This window comes from Lissotriton helveticus, chromosome 8 (assembly GCF_964261635.1).
Source record: "Lissotriton helveticus chromosome 8, aLisHel1.1, whole genome shotgun sequence".
NCBI classification, from domain to species: domain Eukaryota; kingdom Metazoa; phylum Chordata; class Amphibia; order Caudata; family Salamandridae; genus Lissotriton; species Lissotriton helveticus.
In genome coordinates this window covers 591087833-591105251 of record NC_136069.1, presented here as the reverse complement: position 1 = coordinate 591105251, position 17419 = coordinate 591087833, and positions in this window count along the sequence as shown.

Sequence of the window (17419 nt, the reverse complement as noted above, 5' to 3'; positions counted from 1 at the left end):
TTGAAGGAAGGACGCGATCCAGGAAAAGGCAGTGCCTTGGATGCCCGCTGCGCTGACACGATCGAGAAGAATGGCATGATCGACCGTGTCAAACGCAGCGGACAGATCGAGAAGGACCAAGGCCTGGGGGAGATTACTATCGGCTTTCCTCTTGAGTTCATCCAGGACCGCGAGGACCACACCCTCTGTGGAGTGGCCAGGGCGAAAGCCCGCCTGGTGGGAGGCCAAAAGATGATTCTCCTCGATATAAGTGGAGAGGCAGGAAGTTACATGGCTTTCAAGGATCTTCCCTAGATAGGGGAGTAAGGAGATCGGCCTGAAATTGGATGGAAGAGAAGAGTCGAGGCCAGGTTTTTTCAGAATGGGGTAAACTATGGCGGATTTAAAAAGAGAAGGGACAGAACCCAGAGCCAGAGAAGCATTGAGGAAGGTAAGGGGAGGGACAGGGCAACTAGTGTAGAGAGTTCTGAGAATCCGCGCGGGAGGACAGTCCGCAGATGAACCAGACTTGACCTTGACAAGCAGGTCAAGGAAGAGCTCGGGTGAAATAGGTTGAAAGTGATCCAGAACGGGAGGGGACAGGAGAAGGTAACCCGGGAGTTCAGGTTGAGACACAGTAGGAATGTTAGCCTTGATGTTAATGATCTTATCGATGAAATAATCATTCAGTGAGAGACAGAGAAACTGGGATGGAGCAGGAGGGGGGCAAGTGCGATCAGAGGTGGCGAGACTGTGAACTAAAGAAAAAATCTCTTGGGATTTGTTGGCAGAAAGGGCCACTCTCTCAGTAAAATATTTAGTTTTTGCCGCTAAAATGGGTTTTTTGTAATCATTGAGGAGGGCTTTGTATTTGAGGCGGAGGATAGGGCAGTAATTGCGTCTCCGATGACGTTCCGAGCGCCTGAGATCTAATTTAAGGAATTTGAGGTCGCTGGTGAACCACTTATGCGCGTCATAGGGACGGACAGATTTAACCTTTTTAAGTGGAGCGACCTGGTCGCAGGCAGAAGAGAGCCAGGTACTGATGAGGTCCGCCTGACTTTCCAAGGACAGGTCAGTCAGGTCAGGGGCAGATGAGGTCAAGGAGGAGGAGAGGGCGTTAAGGTCGGTCTGGTTCCAACTACGCGCCATGATGTTTTTAGGCAGGAGGACTTTCTCAACTTGACCCAGATGAATGGAGAAGGAGATCATGGAATGGTCCGACCAAACGCAAGGGAGAATGGAAGTGGGTGAGCGGTTGCAACGTAAAGACCAAATTTGATCTAAGATATGACCCTGAATGTGGGTAGGGTCCAAGACATGAGATGAGAAATTAAGACACTGAAGTGTAGCGGAGAAATCTTTAGATGAGGAGTCCTCCCTCGGGTCGCCCGGCCAAAAATTGAAATCGCCAAGCAGAAGCAGCGAAGAATTATTAACCGCCAAAGTGGCCAGGAGATCCTGCAGGGTGGACACAAACAATGGCATGGTTGGAGGGGGGCGGTACATAAGAACCACAGTAAGAGGTGAAGGGAGATTTAGAGAGCGGGCCACCAGGAAATCAACATTGGGTATGCGGGGGTGAGGGAGAAGTTGGAATTTCATAGAAGAATGAATTATCATCGCCACACCCCCTCCAATCTTGCCGTCAGGGCGGTCAGCTCGAAGGGCATAGTGGGTGTTTGGAAGGATAGCCAAGAGATCAGGGAGAGAATCCGAGGAGAACCAGGTTTCTGTGAGAAATAGAAAGTCAGGGGAATCAGTGTTGAGGAGATTAAAAAGAGCAGTTGGATTTTTGACAGCAGAGCGGGTGTTAAGGAGAATAGCGGAGGCTGCCGAGGAGCCAGAAGAGGGGCAAGTGAAGGAGGACGTACAGGACGTAGAAGGGATGGGTAGAGCAGGAGGGGGAAAGGGGGAGTGGGGGGCGTAGATACCATGCGTGATTAAGTGCTGGACTAGAGAAGGGGAAAGTGGAGCAGACGCTGGGAGGGATAATAATTGGGCAGAAGTGTACACCGGCGGAAGGGCAGGGTCTATGGCCCGTCGCGGACGGGCGCAGACGGGCTTAACTTAGGCGCAACATCGGCGCGCCTTAGTCGCGCCCGCTGCGCACGTCCGCTGCGCCGCTGGGACTGGCCAACCAATATATAGGGACACATCAGAGGGAGTGGCAGGGGGGGAGGGGCCCAAACACTGCAGCGCTGACCCAGAGCCGCCCAAGATGGAGGACTCGCCCGTCTCAGGAGGAGCCGATCAGCGGGAGGCGCTCTGGGTGGCGTGCAGGAGGGAGAGGCTGCTAAGAATGGTGCTGTGCGCGAAAGTCCAGAGCGCAACTGAGGAGCACAGCATGCGTCGACCAGAAGGTCAGTGAAAGTCTAAAAAGAAGCGTTGCTCCCGGCGAAGCCTCGGGAGATCTGTGGGCTGAATGAGATAGGCGCGGGGTCCGCAGGGCGCCTGAAGTACTTGTCTGGGGGGGAGGGGCCCAAACACTGCAGCGCTGACCCAGAGCCGCCCAAGATGGAGGACTCGCCCGTCTCAGGAGGAGACGATCAGCGGGAGGCGCTCTGGGTGGCGTGCAGGAGGGAGAGGCTGCTAAGAATGGTGCTGTGCGCGAAAGTCCAGAGCGCAACTGAGGAGCACAGCATGCGTCGACCAGAAGGTCAGTGAAAGTCTAAAAAGAAGTGTTGCTCCCGGCGAAGCCTCGGGAGATCTGTGGGCTGAATGAGATAGGCGCGAGGTCCGCAGGGCGCCTGAAGTACTTGTCTGGGGGGGAGAGGCCCAAACACTGCAGCGCTGACCCAGAGCCGCCCAAGATGGAGGACTCGCCAGTCTCAGGAGGAGACGATCAGCGGGAGGCGCTCTGGGTGGCGTGCAGGAGGGAGAGGCTGCTAAGAATGGTGCTGTGCGCGAAAGTCCAGAGCGCAACTGAGGAGCACAGCATGCGTCGACCAGAAGGTCAGTGAAAGTCTAAAAAGAAGTGATGCTCCCGGCGAAGCCTCGGGAGATCTGTGGGCTGAATGAGATAGGCGCGGGGTCCGCAGGGTGCCTGAAGTACTTGTCTGGGGGGGAGGGGCCCAAACACTGCAGCGCTGACCCAGAGCCGCCCAAGATGGAGGACTCGCCCGTCTCAGGAGGAGACGATCAGCGGGATGCGCTCTGGGTGGCGTGCAGGAGGGAGAGGCTGCTAAGAATGGTGCTGTGCGCGAAAGTCCAGAGCGCAACTGAGGAGCACAGCATGCGTCGACCAGAAGGTCACTGAAAGTCTAAAAAGAAGCGTTGCTCCTGGCGAAGCCTCGGGAGATCTGTGGGCTGAATGAGATAGGCGCGGGGTCCGCAGGGCGCCTGAAGTACTTGTCTGGGGGGGAGGGGCCTGAACACTGCAGCGCTGACCCAGAGCCGCCCAAGATGGAGGACTCGCCCGTCTCAGGAGGAGACGATCAGCGGGAGGCGCTCTGGGTGGCGTGCAGGAGGGAGAGGCTGCTAAGAATGGTGCTGTGCGTGAAAGTCCAGAGCGCAACTGAGGAGCACAGCATGCGTCGACCAGAAGGTCAGTGAAAGTCTAAAAAGAAGCGTTGCTCCCGGCGAAGCCTCGGGAGATCTGTGGGCTGAATGAGATGATATATAATGCTCTATCCTATGTAACATGGCGTCAAGGAATTTGTGGAAAAACCTTGACAGGCTGCTCTGGGTCACCCCACCTACCACAGCTACCACACTCTGGTAGCTTCCAGATGCTAGCAGGTGTAGGCTGCACAGCACCTGCACGTGGGGTGGAAGAGCGTGTGCCCTTGGGGTAGTATGCTCCAACAGTGGGTGGAGGTCCCTGATGAGTTCCGTGATGGTGTCTGGGGCCAACCTGTACCTCTGGAGTATCTCTGCCTCTGTGAGCATGAACAGGGTGATCCTCTGTCTGTAGACCTGCTCCTCTCTCTGCCATTCCCTCTCTCCTTCCTCCTGTAGCCGTAGCTGTCTTGCAATGACATAAAATGCCGCCATTGTGCAAGTAGAATTGCATTTTGGGTCCATTTTTATAGGGTGCACCTCTTTACCACCTGATTTCAATCCATGGTAAATACCGACTCTTAAATACCGAATTTCAAGCAAATTCGGTATTTAAGAGCTTCCCTACATCTCAATATTAATTTTTACCACTTCTTATTTACCGATTCGGTATTTTACCGAATCGGTAACTTTACCGAATCGGAAAAATTACCGATTCGATAAATTTACCGAATCGCAAACCGTTGCGATTCGGTAAATTTACTGATTCGGTAATTTTTCCGATTCGGTATTTTACCGATTCGGTAACTTTACCGATTCAGTAAATTTACCGAATCTGCCGATTTTCTCTTTCCGACATCCCAATTGCTCTATACCGGTCGGTAACGGCCGAAAATACCGATTTTCAGCCGTTACCGACCGGTAAAGGGCTACCTACATCTGGCCCTTAGTGGGCATTGAGGCAAGATTGTGGCTTTCGATTTGGGGTTGTCTTTGTTGATTTGACCTAGTCGGCTGTGAGGGAGTTAAACTGTTGGTACTGATTTTTTGGGTAGAAATACTTTGAAGAGGATTTTCACCTGTTTGAGAATGCCTTGATCTAATGGCCTGGTCAGCCCTGAGGCTCTTGAACTAATATTCTTTGGAGAGATGGGTTGTCCTTAGTGGATATGAGTGAGCTAATAACCTCGATTTTGTGGGGGTATATTTTTGGTGCTTTCATGGTTGTAAGTGCTCTGAGTTTGAAGCTCCCTGAGTTCTTTCTGAGAATGAGCTTTGTGTGGAGTTAAATTATTGAAGTTACCACAGCCTAAGTTGTTAGTACGTGAGAGTTCTTGGTTACCTCTTTGCAAAACAATCATATGTGGTGTGGTATTTTTGGCTTTATTTTTAGAGTCAGGTAGCGCCGAAGATGAGACTTTGGAGTTGCTATGACCCGGTTGATTTCGTCTTTGAGCAACGACAGAATGCTGTGTGGTTTGTTCCACTTTGATATGGATGCCAACTGGCGCTGGTTTAATTGTTGCCGATTTGAAGATGGGAAAGAATCCCATAAGAAATCCTTCTTGTGGGCTTTATGATCCAGCTGGTATTTCTTCCTGGAGTTTCTATATCTATGTAGAGTTCATCTCAGAGTCATTCATTTTAACCCCTTCCACACTCATGACGAGCTGGGCTTGTCATGCAGTAGCCTCCTGCTACACTGATGACGAGCCCAGCTCGTCATGAATAATGGTGTTCCTGTATTTACAGCACAGGGGAAAAATCCCCATAGCGTTCAAGTGGTTAACTGAGTTGTACCACACTCACCCCTTTGTTAGGGAAAATAGTCCTCTTTAACAAAAACTCCGACTCATTGAGAAGCAGCACATTTTTCCATCCAGGAGTTGATCATTTTAAAATCCTTAGCAGGGTTCTTCATCAGGTAAAAAAGCTTGTGGGTATCATCTGTTTAGTTCGGATGATCAGGATACCATAGGAGGTGAGGGAGTGTCTGCATATAAATATTTAATAGCAGGAGTGGAACATGATCTGCAAGGAACCCCATTAATGGACAGGTGCTATCGTCTAAGCCAAGAGGCCCTTAGCTGCTGTGCTACCATGGCCATGGTCTCAACAATATGGACCCTTAGCTACTGTGCTACCATGGCCATGGTCTCAGCAATAAAGACCCTTAGCTGCTGCCTATGAAAAATTCAGACCATTCACTGGTTAAGTCTTTCACTAACACCCCCTCTTACACCCTCTGAGTGCATGTAGTAGCATTGCCAGTCTTTCAAATGAGATCAAACCTGGATTTGTTGTATGTCACTCACAATATAGACGTTGTAATATCGGCTTGTTAAAATACTTACTTTTTTTTAAAAATCTGTTTATTAGCATTTTCATCAAGGTGACAAAAAACAGGAAAGAAGTCGCAAAAGAAACATTCATGTACAAAAACCAAATTGACATCACAGAGCATTTGCATAGAATATCCATATAGCACAGTAACATCTATATTTCCACACCAAGTGTGCATCACAGCAAGAGATTCCTTATCGCCCATTCCCCCCACCCCTCTGCCAGAGAGGCGCTTGTCCTGTGAACAGTGTGCAACTTGAGCAAGTTACCCATCTCTCTCTGTGAGAAGCGAATGCCACACCCCCGCACTCCTCTAGGCATCCATTCACAAATCTGATAGGCCTTCATGTGCGTCCTCCAGTCGCGGAGACCCCTCGGATCTATGCTCTGCGCAGTCAGACCTACGGTCCGCGCCCTCTCTGTCCCCTTCCTCGTCTGCGTCATCTGCGTGGGGGGGGGGGGGTGTCTTTCCAAGAAGCTGGCCCAGTAGTTTTTCGGTCTATTCCTAGGAGGGAGCAGTTCACTATAAAGCTCAGTTTGTGTGCAGCAGTACGTCATTGTGTTAGTCCAATGCCTCAGTGTAGGGGGAGGCTCTCTCATCCATCGCATCGCAACACATTTTTTAGCGATCAGAAAAGCCATGTCTACCATGCTGCTATGGGAAGGGTGTAATGGCCGTGAATACCCCAGCAGAGCCAGGAGGGGGTCCGGTGTCAATGTCAACCCCATAGTATTATTTACGTCCTCGTATACAGCTCCTCAGAAGGTCTGTACCCCCGGGCAGTGCCATGCGACGTGCAGAAAGTCTGCAATCTGCGCTCCGCATCTTTCACAAGCAGGAGAGTCCCGCAGCCCATATCTATGGAGCCTTTCCGGCGTGTAGTACACTCTGTTCAAATACTTAAAGTTCACGAGGCGGTGTCTGCCATTCAGCGAGACGCGCCTGGTACTGGTGCAGCAATCAATCAAGAAATTTGTATAGCGCGCTACTCACCCGCAGGGTCTCAAGGCGCTTTGGGGGGGGTCCGCTACTGCTCGAACAGCTAGGTCTTGAGTTGCTTCCTGAAGGAGAGGTGGTCTTGGGTAAGACGGAGGTGGATGGGGAGGGAATTCCAGGTCTTGGCTGCCAGGTAGAAGAAGGATCTTCCTCCCATGGTGGCTCTTCGAATGCGTGGAACGGCGGCGAGGGCGTGGCTGGTCGATCGTAGTTGGCGGGTGGGAGTGTGGAAGGTCAGGTGGCTGTTGAGGTACCTAGGGCCTAGGTCGTGGAGGGCTTTGTGTGCGTGGGTGAGGAGGTGGAACGTGATTCTTTTGCCGACGGGGAGCCAGTGTAGGTCTTTCAGGTGTCCGGAGATGTGGTTGTGACAGGGGATGTCAAGGATGAGTCGTGCGGAGGCGTTCTGGATGCGTTGGAGTCTTTTCTGCAGTTTGGCTGTGGTTCCGGTGTAGAGGGTGTTTCCGTAATCCAGTCTGCTGGTGACAAGTGCCTGGGTGACCGTCTTCCTGGTTTCGGTGGGGATCTATCGGAAGATCTTACGGAGCATGCGTAGGATGTTGAAACATGATGACTAGACGGCGTTGACTTGTCTGGTCATCGATAGGGAGGAGTCCAGGATGAAGCCCAGGTAGTGAGCGTGGTCCGTTGATTTGGGTGCAATACCTCCAGACTTCCTCCGCTAAGTCCGTTTGTAGGTCTGTTTGCCATGCAAGGCGCGGTTTGGCGTATTCTGACGTCCTCTCCGCCAATGTTATAGAGTAGAGCCCTGATATTATTCCAGTAGGGGATTTGGCAGTGACCACCCATGCAAATGCCCTAAAGGACTGTAATTCCTCCATTTCGTTACCCAGAGTGTCTTCAGCGCCTGTCGCACTCTATGGACCTGAAACCGTGCCAGCAAGCCGCCCCCTGCCCCCGTAGACTCCACCTGTTCCCATGTGCGTGCCACTCCTCCCTCAAATAAATCGCCCATGGTATTTATGTTCAGTTCTCGCAGTGCTTTTTGCACTGCCTTTTCCTTGCATGGGGCCAACCAGTGCGTCCATTCAATCGCAGCATTAGGTGCATACAGTACGCTACATGCCTGTGCCTCCCTTATATTATACCAGGCATGCACGACCGAGTTTAGCGAGTCCAGCAGACCAGTACGCCTGTCACGAGGCTGCATCAGAAGTGAAGGCAGCGGCTTGGGGGCGGCAACTACCATTTCCATACATTGATATGGTATGTCTATTGGCCCGTGCATCCACCAAAATGCAGGGGCCGCCTGTGCCGCCCTGTAGTAGAGCTCGAGGTCCGGGGCATTCAGCCCTCCTTCCTCATAGGGTCTAATTAGAATGGACCAAGCTGTCCTAGGTTGCTTACCCGCCCATGCTAGGTGTATCATGAGGGCATGCAGCTGCTCAAAAAAGGTTTTAGATAGTACCATGGGGATATTACTAAACAAGAACAGTAGCCGGGGCAGTACCACCATTTTCATGAGGGCTATCCTGCCCAACAGTGACAGAGGTCCTTTAATCCATCTCTCAACATCTTCCTCCAGTTTGGAAATCGCTGTTCCATAATTCTCCCTCAGCAGTATCTCCGGGTTCGTGTGCAATCTGATCCCTAAATAGCGCACCGAGTCGGTGGTCCACTGTATGGGGTATTCAGGATCGAACTGTTTTGTCGCCGGAGTTAGGGGGGACATTAAGGACTTATTCCCGTTTACACTCACATCTGAGAGTGATCCGAATAGGACGACCTCCCTCAGGACCGGTAGTATGTGGGTTTCCGGGTCTCTGACGTATAGCAGCGTGTCGTCAGTGTATGTTGAGACTATCAGATGGTATGTGGGGAATCGTATACCCCTGTGCCCATGACATTCCCGTAAGGCACATGCCAGTGGTTCCGCCACAAGAGCGTATAGTAGAGGGGACAGGGGGCACCCCTGTCTAGTGCCTCTCTGTATCTCTATTGCACTCGTGGTCAGCTGCCCTACTCTTATCCGTGCCCTCGGAGAGTCGTACAGTGTGGCCAGGAGGTCCAGAAAGAGCTGTCCTACTCCCATACGCCAAAACACATGTAGCAAAAAGGGCCATTCGACACAGTCGAACGCCTTCTCCATGTCTAGAAATACTGCCACTGCACGGACCTCCAGGCGGGTGTGTTGAAAAGCAGCAAATACCGTCCTCAGATTGTAATTGAGGTTCCTCTCCGAGACAAATCCTGCCTGTTCCGGGGCTACTAGCTTAGTGATCATAGGACAAATTCTGTTAGCAAGTAGCTTCGCAAAAAGTTTTGGCGGTCCACATCCGTGATCCAGGGCAGCTTAATGTGAGTCAGGTAATCCAAGATCCGCTCCTCAGGCACTGAGCCCCTAGAAGCGTACAGTTCAGTATAGTATCGCTCGAACCGTTCCGCCATTTAAGCGTTAGTGAACGGCTCACCCGTACATTCGCATCTCATCTCCGGGACCTCCCCACTCAGTCTGGCTTGTCTAGCCAATCGCGTCAATACCGCCCCCGGGCGCTCCCCTTTGCCATAGACCCTGGCTGTAGCATATTTCCCCAGGTGTTTAACCTCTAGGTCTGCCTCTTCATTATATTCTTTTAACGTGGCCTGCAATTCTCTATGCAGGTCTTCGCTGGGGCTTTACAATTGTCTCTCCACTATCTCACGTAGCTTAGCCTCCAGTTTCCGCAATCGCGACCTGATTGATTTCAACACACCCGCGTGTTTGGATAATATGACGCCTCGGACATAAAGCTTAAATGCCTGCCAGACTGATTGGGTGGAGGGGACTGATCCCTCATTTGCCTCAAAATACGTTTCAATGTCTGTGGCCAATTCCTCCCTGAAGGCAGAGTCTAATAAGTATGGGGGAAACCGCCATTGGAACGGAGGAATCCGTCTCGCCGGAGTCAATACCGATAGCAACACAGGGGAGTGGTCTGAATACGTGCGGGGCAGCACCTCGCAGCAGCTCACCGCCGATATCAAAGACTGCGAAGCCAACCAATAGCCAATGCGAGTATGGATGTTGAATTGCGCCAAGTAATGTGTGTACCCACCCTGTGTAGGGTGACCATTCCTCCAAACATCTCTCAGGTACAAGTCAGCGATGTGTGCGTCAAGTTCTCTAGCAGAAGCAGTAGGGCGTCTAATGGGGCCGTCAAACCTATCTAGATGGGGGTGCCTTACCATATTAAAGTCTCCTCCCCACAGCACACATCCCTCTGAGTAAGTTGCTATTCTAGTTACCAGCTCAGAGTAGAAGTCAGGGCAATCATAGTTTGGTCCATACATGTTGACCACACAAAGCTCCATCCCCTTCCCCCGACACCTAGTGATTGTGTACCGACCATCACTGCTAGTCACCAGTGGTTCCCAGGACATCTTAGTTTTGGGGTTTATCCAAGTGAGGACTCCTCTAGCATGCGTGGTAAATCCAGAAGCATGTACGTTACCCGCCAGCCCTCTGTATCTCAATATGCGGCTATCCGCAGGCAAATGCGTCTCCTGTAGAAGAGCAATATCAATATTATATCTGGCAAAGTATTGTAGGACCTTCCTGACCTTCCTGTGGTCATTAAGTCCGCGTACGTTCCATGTAATCAGGGCTAGCTTGTCTATAGGGGGAGTCAAGTCATATCTATCAGACGTCATCCCCCACCCACCTCAGGTAATGCAGTATGCTGTGCGCTGTGCAGTTCTCATGTTGTTTGTGCGTCAATGCAAACCTCGTGACATCATACAAAAAACATCTCAAATTCAAACTCCCCAACTCAGAAAAGAGAACATTCCCCTTTCCCCCCATCCCTCCCATGCCTGCCCTGCCCCAACCAGGCTGCGCACCCACATCCACCCCTCCCCAAGGGTCCCCTGTCCAACAAACCAAAGTCCCCCCACCCCCCAAGTGCAACCTGTTCATCCCCTACCTGGTCTCGTCCAAATACCCCCCGAGCCCAGCTCACCCCCCCTCCCAAAGAATGACCAGGAATACAGACAAATAAACCCCCCCCAATCCGAGGTGTTTTGAACAGTTGTGTAATACACGCAGGGGCAAAGGTAGCTCGCTCAAAATATGAATATGTCTATGTCACTTTACATAACTCACTGCCGCCCTCCACCCCCACGCCACCAACATGTATACTTAAACACTCAGCATATGTCCTCCATTATCTTGTGCAGCCAATAGTGTGAACAACCAATAACAGTCTAGGCACCTCTAGTCCCCATCCGAGGCAAGGTCCACAAGCAAAGTCATGTAGCTCCCAGTTCTGCAACCATACACCATCAAGATGTGAGAGGGCCACCATCCTCCCCAGAAGATTTAGCCCGCTCCTTCATAAGCATGGCTCTGTCGCAGCAGTAGTATCCACCATAGGCAGCTTCAACAAGAGCATCCCCCCCCCACCTCCGCACTTACGGTTAGGTGACTATTGGTATCATCACAGACAAGTAACTGGGCGTCGTCCCGTCCACAGCTCCCACCATCCATAGCAACTGCACAACCACGGTAATAATGATCTTAAAAAAAAAACAACAAGCCAATCCAGTAAAGTGTCCCAGCTGGACTCGTGCCCAGTAATCAATCCTGATGCTCCAGAGATCGTTCTTCAGAGACGTCTTCCCCTCCGGTTCCCGCTGCGTGTCATCTATCTCTACTACATTCCTTCAAGGGCTTCTGCAGCGCCCGGGGATCCGTAAAGATGGTGGACCTCCCCTGTCTATTAACTCGAAGTTTAGCTGGGTACAGCATGGTGTAATCTACCCCTAGTTCCCGCAGCTGGCGTTTCATTGGCACAAACTGTCGCCGTACTTCCTGCACCCTAGCTGTGAAGTCCGGGAATAGAGACAGGGCAGATCACTCATAGGACAGCGGTCCCTTCTCCCGAGCGAGTCTCAGTGCTGTGTCCCGGTCTCTGTAATTGAGTAATTTGGCGATGACAGGGCGTGGTGGTGCTCCAAGCTTGGGCCTTGGACCAATGGTGCGATGCGCTCTTTTTACAACAAACATCCCCGAAAAGACGTCGTCCCCCAGCAGCCTTTTCAACAGTTTCTCAACAAACTGCTCCATGTTGCCCGTTGAGGTGCTCTCTGGCAGGCACGTTATCTGTATATTACATCGTTGAGACCACACCTCCAAGTCCTCGACCTTGTCCTGCAGTGCTTGAATCACCCTGCCAAGCTGTTTGCGGTCAGCATCAAGTGTTGTCTGCGCTTCCTCCACCTCACCAATATGGCGCTCAGACATGTCCAGCCATTCCGCATGTTTGTCGATACGTTCTGCCATCCGGTCCATGCGATACGTGAGTGCATCTATCTTCGTTCCCAGGGAGATGAGGCCCCCCTGCAAGTTCTTCTCCATAGACAACAGAATGGAGCGGATATCTGATTCTGCCGTGTCTGCACCTCCCGCCGACTTCGTACCACCATTTTCCTCACTCAGCGGGGCCTCACTGGTCTTAGAGCCTCTGCTGCCAAATGTCAGCTTAGGCTGTGATTTGTCCGGGCGCCCCATAGTTGTCCGACTGTGCAATCTCCCCAAGCTAGACAGGAGGGGGCCCTCAGGCCTGCAGCCTATCCGGCCTACACGAAGGTCAGCACGCGGTTCCAGCGCCCAGGCACGAGCTATAGGCAGCCCCACCTCCGGTCAGGGCCTCCGAGGGTCACCGCCAAAAGGGTGTTACCGCAAAGAGTTGGTGCACAGTGGCACGCCAGACCCCCACAAGTTCCAACATTGTGCTAAATCAATAGGCCCGTTCCACCACCTCACCGCCACAGGTCGTTCCGGGTATCTCCGCTTCGTCGCCCAGTGTCCAATCAAGTGGCACGCCTTGTGTCCTACCACAAACCATTGCTCGCCGCCACCAGCCACGCAGCAGCCTTTATTGCGTCGTATTGTCTCAGGCAGGCAGTCCCAGGGCAGTGGGGAGATGCAACACTTGAACCCAGTTAGTGTAGGGGGGGCGTGCCACCAATCCACAGTAGCCCTATGCACCCCCGCTCTAGATCAGCTCCGCTTTCAGCGCCGCCACGGTATGTAAGGTAGTGGGGGATGGGGATCTCCGGTGGTCTGGCCAGCGTCCCTCAGGCGCTTGACGATCAAGCCCTAGGAGCGGGCCGTGTCTCCTCGCCCAGGTCCGCAGTTGTGGATCTCCGCGCCTGCCACCAATCCCGGCAGTCCCTTCGCACCACACAGCCAGCCCCAGGTATGCCTCAAACAAAGCCGGGCAGTCTAGTAGCACGCCGACCCCGCGGCCGCTGCTCCAGGCACCGCAACTCACCCCAGCAAGCACTCCCAAGCCCCTCACCGCACCACATGGGCTCCGCCGGTCTTTCGCGGGAAGTCGGTTGCAGCAATTCTTCCAGTCAGAATGAGGGAAGGGGACCCTCCCAGGCTCCGGTGTTCATCCAAGTTGTTTTTTTACTTAGGGGACACAGCTGAGGTCAGGATTCGGGGTCGGATAGTCGTGGCAGCGCGGGAGCTCCCGATTCAGGCAGCCATCGCCGTTGCGCGCTAGCTCCGCCCCCTTGCTAAAATACTTACTTCATGGTTTATAGACTGCCAATATATAAGCAAGCCAAGGTAAGTATAGAGTTAGCATATTTAAATGCACATCTTCTAACATAAACAGTATAATGCTAGTAAGTCAATGTGGATGTGATAGTCTGGTTATGATACAGTGACATAATATCTGGATATTTGTGTTTCTTCGCAAATTCATCGTAGAATTGCACTGGTACCCGTAACTGGAGCAAGGGGGCAAACATGGCTTTTCAGGCCTTCTTTTGCAGCTAGCAATTTCCCTAGTATTTAAAGTGGAAAAGAATCGCAGAGAGCAATCTCCCCAGTTCTTAAATTGTAAAAGAATGATTGCTGAAGCCCAAAGCTCTGATTAGTAGCCCACATTATTGGTATTAAATGACAGCATCCTGAATACCAAGGTTTTGTAATCTTGCCTCCACTTCAAGCATCTTTTTTTTTTTTTAACTCCACTTCAAGCATCTTTATTCCACTAAAGGACACTCCCTGTCTCTTTATCTCACTCTTGCAAGTTCCTTCTACCCATTGTGAAAGATTTTCCATCTTTTGTCCCTCCATCTTTCAACTTTATGTGTTTTTCTTTCTCTTGCTCTCTGTAAATACCTGATGCACAAAAATAAGTGCCTGTCTCCAAAATAAGTGCCAATCAACTCCACCCGCCACAATTGTCTCAAATTAAGCAAAGGGACCCCTTCCCTTTTGTGAATGTTGGTAAAAACATTTTTAAGAGCAGGCAGTGGTCCCAAGGACCGCTACCTACTCTTAAAATATGAAAAGAAAACTTTTCAATTTTTTTTTTGAAACACATCCTGTTTTCTTTTAAAGAAAATGGGCTGTATTTAAAAAAGAATTGCTTTATTGAAAAACAATTACAGACATGGTGGTCTGGTGACCCCAGCAAGCCGCCATCCCTATGATTTCTGCGATTTCCAATGGGTCCCAAACCGAAACCTACCTCATGAATTTTAATGAGGTAGGTATTGTAAGTAGACACCAAACTAAATAAGGTGTATAGTTAAGGTTTATTGCGCAGTACAGCAGAAAGGACCCAACGCCTGCTGACCAGTCAACCAACTGACTTCGCAGAACTTGGAGTCCAGAACATACAATAATTCTAGAACCAATTAATGACCATAGAGAGTTACAAGTTATTGATATCATTGAAAGCTAAAGGATCATAGAGAATAATAAATATGCAGTTTACAACACATCTCCTATCTTTGCAAACAAACAATAAAATTGAAACATATGAATTTAAAAACACGCTAGCACAAATAATCACTCAAATAAGAAGGAGGTTTACGATACCTTTGAACTCTGGGAATGGAGAGAGATGGGGGAAGAGGAGTGTGAGAAGTAGAGGTGGTGTCAGGAGTAGGACATGAGGAACAAGAATCCGAAACATCACCAGCTCTATAACACCGCCTGCCAGAGGAGGAAGAAGAAGAACATCCTTGAGAAAAAGGGGAATACTCTTGAGATAGGAACATGTAACCACTACCACCTTCTTCGCTTGAAGAAACAAAAGAAGAATTGTGAGAAGTGAACTTTGAAACATCAGAAGTGAACTTTGAAACATCAGAAAAGGGCTGGACATTAGTTTTCCCATTTTTTTGATATATGGCAACCCTCCTCAAATTCCATTTCTCACCATTGTCGAGAAGCACATAATTAGGAAAAACTTTCTTGACAGAAAAAGGTCCCCTAAACTTGCTCAACCCTTTGGTGCATCTCCCTGGCTTGACCTTGACTAAATCTCCTTCAGAAATCCTGCGACCCACAGTGGAGGAGGACAAAACTGGTCTCGAATCAAAGGTATCACCACTGTTTAAAACCTGCTTGACCCAAGAAGGAACAAGCTTCGAGCCAGGAGACCTTCCACGCAAAATTTCAAAAGGAGATTTTTCAGAATTCCCATGGATGGTTGCACGATGGGCACAAACCATTTCCTGAACCAGATCAGACACACAACGTCCGCTGGAGACAGCCAGTTGTATTGTTCCTTTGACTAACCTATTGACCCTTTCACATAAACCATTCCCTTGAGGGTTGTAAAGGGAAGTCCGATGGTGAGCTAGTCCTGAATGTGACAGGAATTGCTGCATTTTCTGAGAAACTAATTGGGTCCCATTGTCAGTAACAATAACACTGGGATAACCCTCAGAAAGAAACAAAGACTTCAAGAATAGAATAGTGGTCTCAGTAGTGATATCTTTGACAAATTCGACCACAATCCATTTTGAAAACACATCAACGCAAACAATGGCAAAACGCTGATTGATACTTAATTCAGACATAGGTCCAATAAAATCTAAGCATATGGTATGCCACGGTATATCTGGACAAGCAATGCGCCCCATGGTACTATACATAACCACCTTTAGACGTTTCTCTCCTTCCTTGCACATGTTGCATTGCTCAACCCATAAAGCCACCTGCGCATCCATTGCAGGCCACCAAAAATTTTGTCTGAGTCTTTGTTGAGTCAGAGTTTGTCCAAGATGCCCTTCATGAGCTATATCAAAAAGTTTTCGTCGAAGACTGTTGGGTGGAACAAACTTGTCATTTCTCAAGACTATGTCATCTCCACAAGTAGATAATTCGTCCAAAATTTTGACAAAAGGACGAACGGAAACTTGTAGGCAACTCTCTCTCCTAGAGCCTTCCTTAAGCAGTCTTATAACATCCTTAAGAACTTCATCATTTTTCATGGCATCAATCCAATCTTGGTGCGAGAAAGAACCAACACCAAAAGAAATAAGATCTTGTACCCAAGCAACACTTTCATCCAACAAATCCAAAGAAACATCGGAATCCAAAGATTGTTGTGGTAATCTTGAAAAACAATCAACTTGGAGATTTCTCCACCCCTGAATGTGTTCAACCTGAAAATGAAAGTCTTGTAACTTTGCTGCTAATCTTGTCAACCTAGGAGAGCCTCTGACAGGACCTCCAGGTGCAAGAATCCTAAGCAACGGTTTGTGGTCAGTTTTAATGACAAAGTTAATTCCCCAAAGATAGGTGCGGAAATAGTATGCGCCCCAAACAGCAGCTAAGGCCTCCTTTTCGATTACACTATAATTTCTTTCAGCAACAGATAAAGTTTTGGAAGCAAAAGCAACTGGACGTTCTTTATGGCCATGCTTTTGAACCAAAACTGAACCCAAATCATATGCACTGGCATCCACCATAAGAATTGTAGGAAGCCTAGTGTCAAAAGGAGCTAGAACACTTGCTTCACAAATCTCGTTCTTGACTAAACTAAAAGCTGAGTCGTGTTTGGGACCCCAGAAAAATTTTGACCCTTTTTTTAGTAGGATTCTTAAATCAATAGTTTTCTCTGAGAAATTGCTCACAAACTTGGAATAATATTCTATAAGACCCATGAAGGATCTCAACTGGTCCTTGTCATTTGGGGGAGGAGCTGACTTTATTGCTAATAATAGATCTTTTTTTTGGCTTGATTCCTTCCTCAGAAATTTCATGACCAAGGTATTCAATTTGTTGGACAAGGAAAGAACATTTCTCCTTGCGTAAGGTAAGGCCAGCATAATTGATTCTATGCAATACTTGTCTGAGAAACAAATTGTGTTCAGGAATAGAACTGCCAAATACCAGGATATCGTCCTGGAAATAGACAACCTTTTTCAGACCTCTGAACAATTCATGAACCATACGTTGGAATACGCTTGCTGCTGATATTAACCCAAACGGTAAGCGTGTGAATTGGAAGATACCTTCCGTGGTAATGAATGATGTAATATGTTTACAGGAATCATGTAATTTAACCTGATGGTAAGCGCTTTTTAGATCAAGTTTTGAGAAAAACTTCGCTCCCTCAAGTGTGGATACCAATTCATTGATATTCGGGAGGGGAAAAGTATCAGCAACAACACATTTGTTTACAGACCTGAGGTCAACACAGAAACGTAATTTGTTATAAGGTTTCTTTGAAATAACTACTGGAGAAACCCACTCAGACCCTTCTACAGGTTCTATGACCCCACTCTGGAGCATTTCTTCTATTAACTGTTTCACATCACTTCTAATAGCTAAAGGAATTCTTC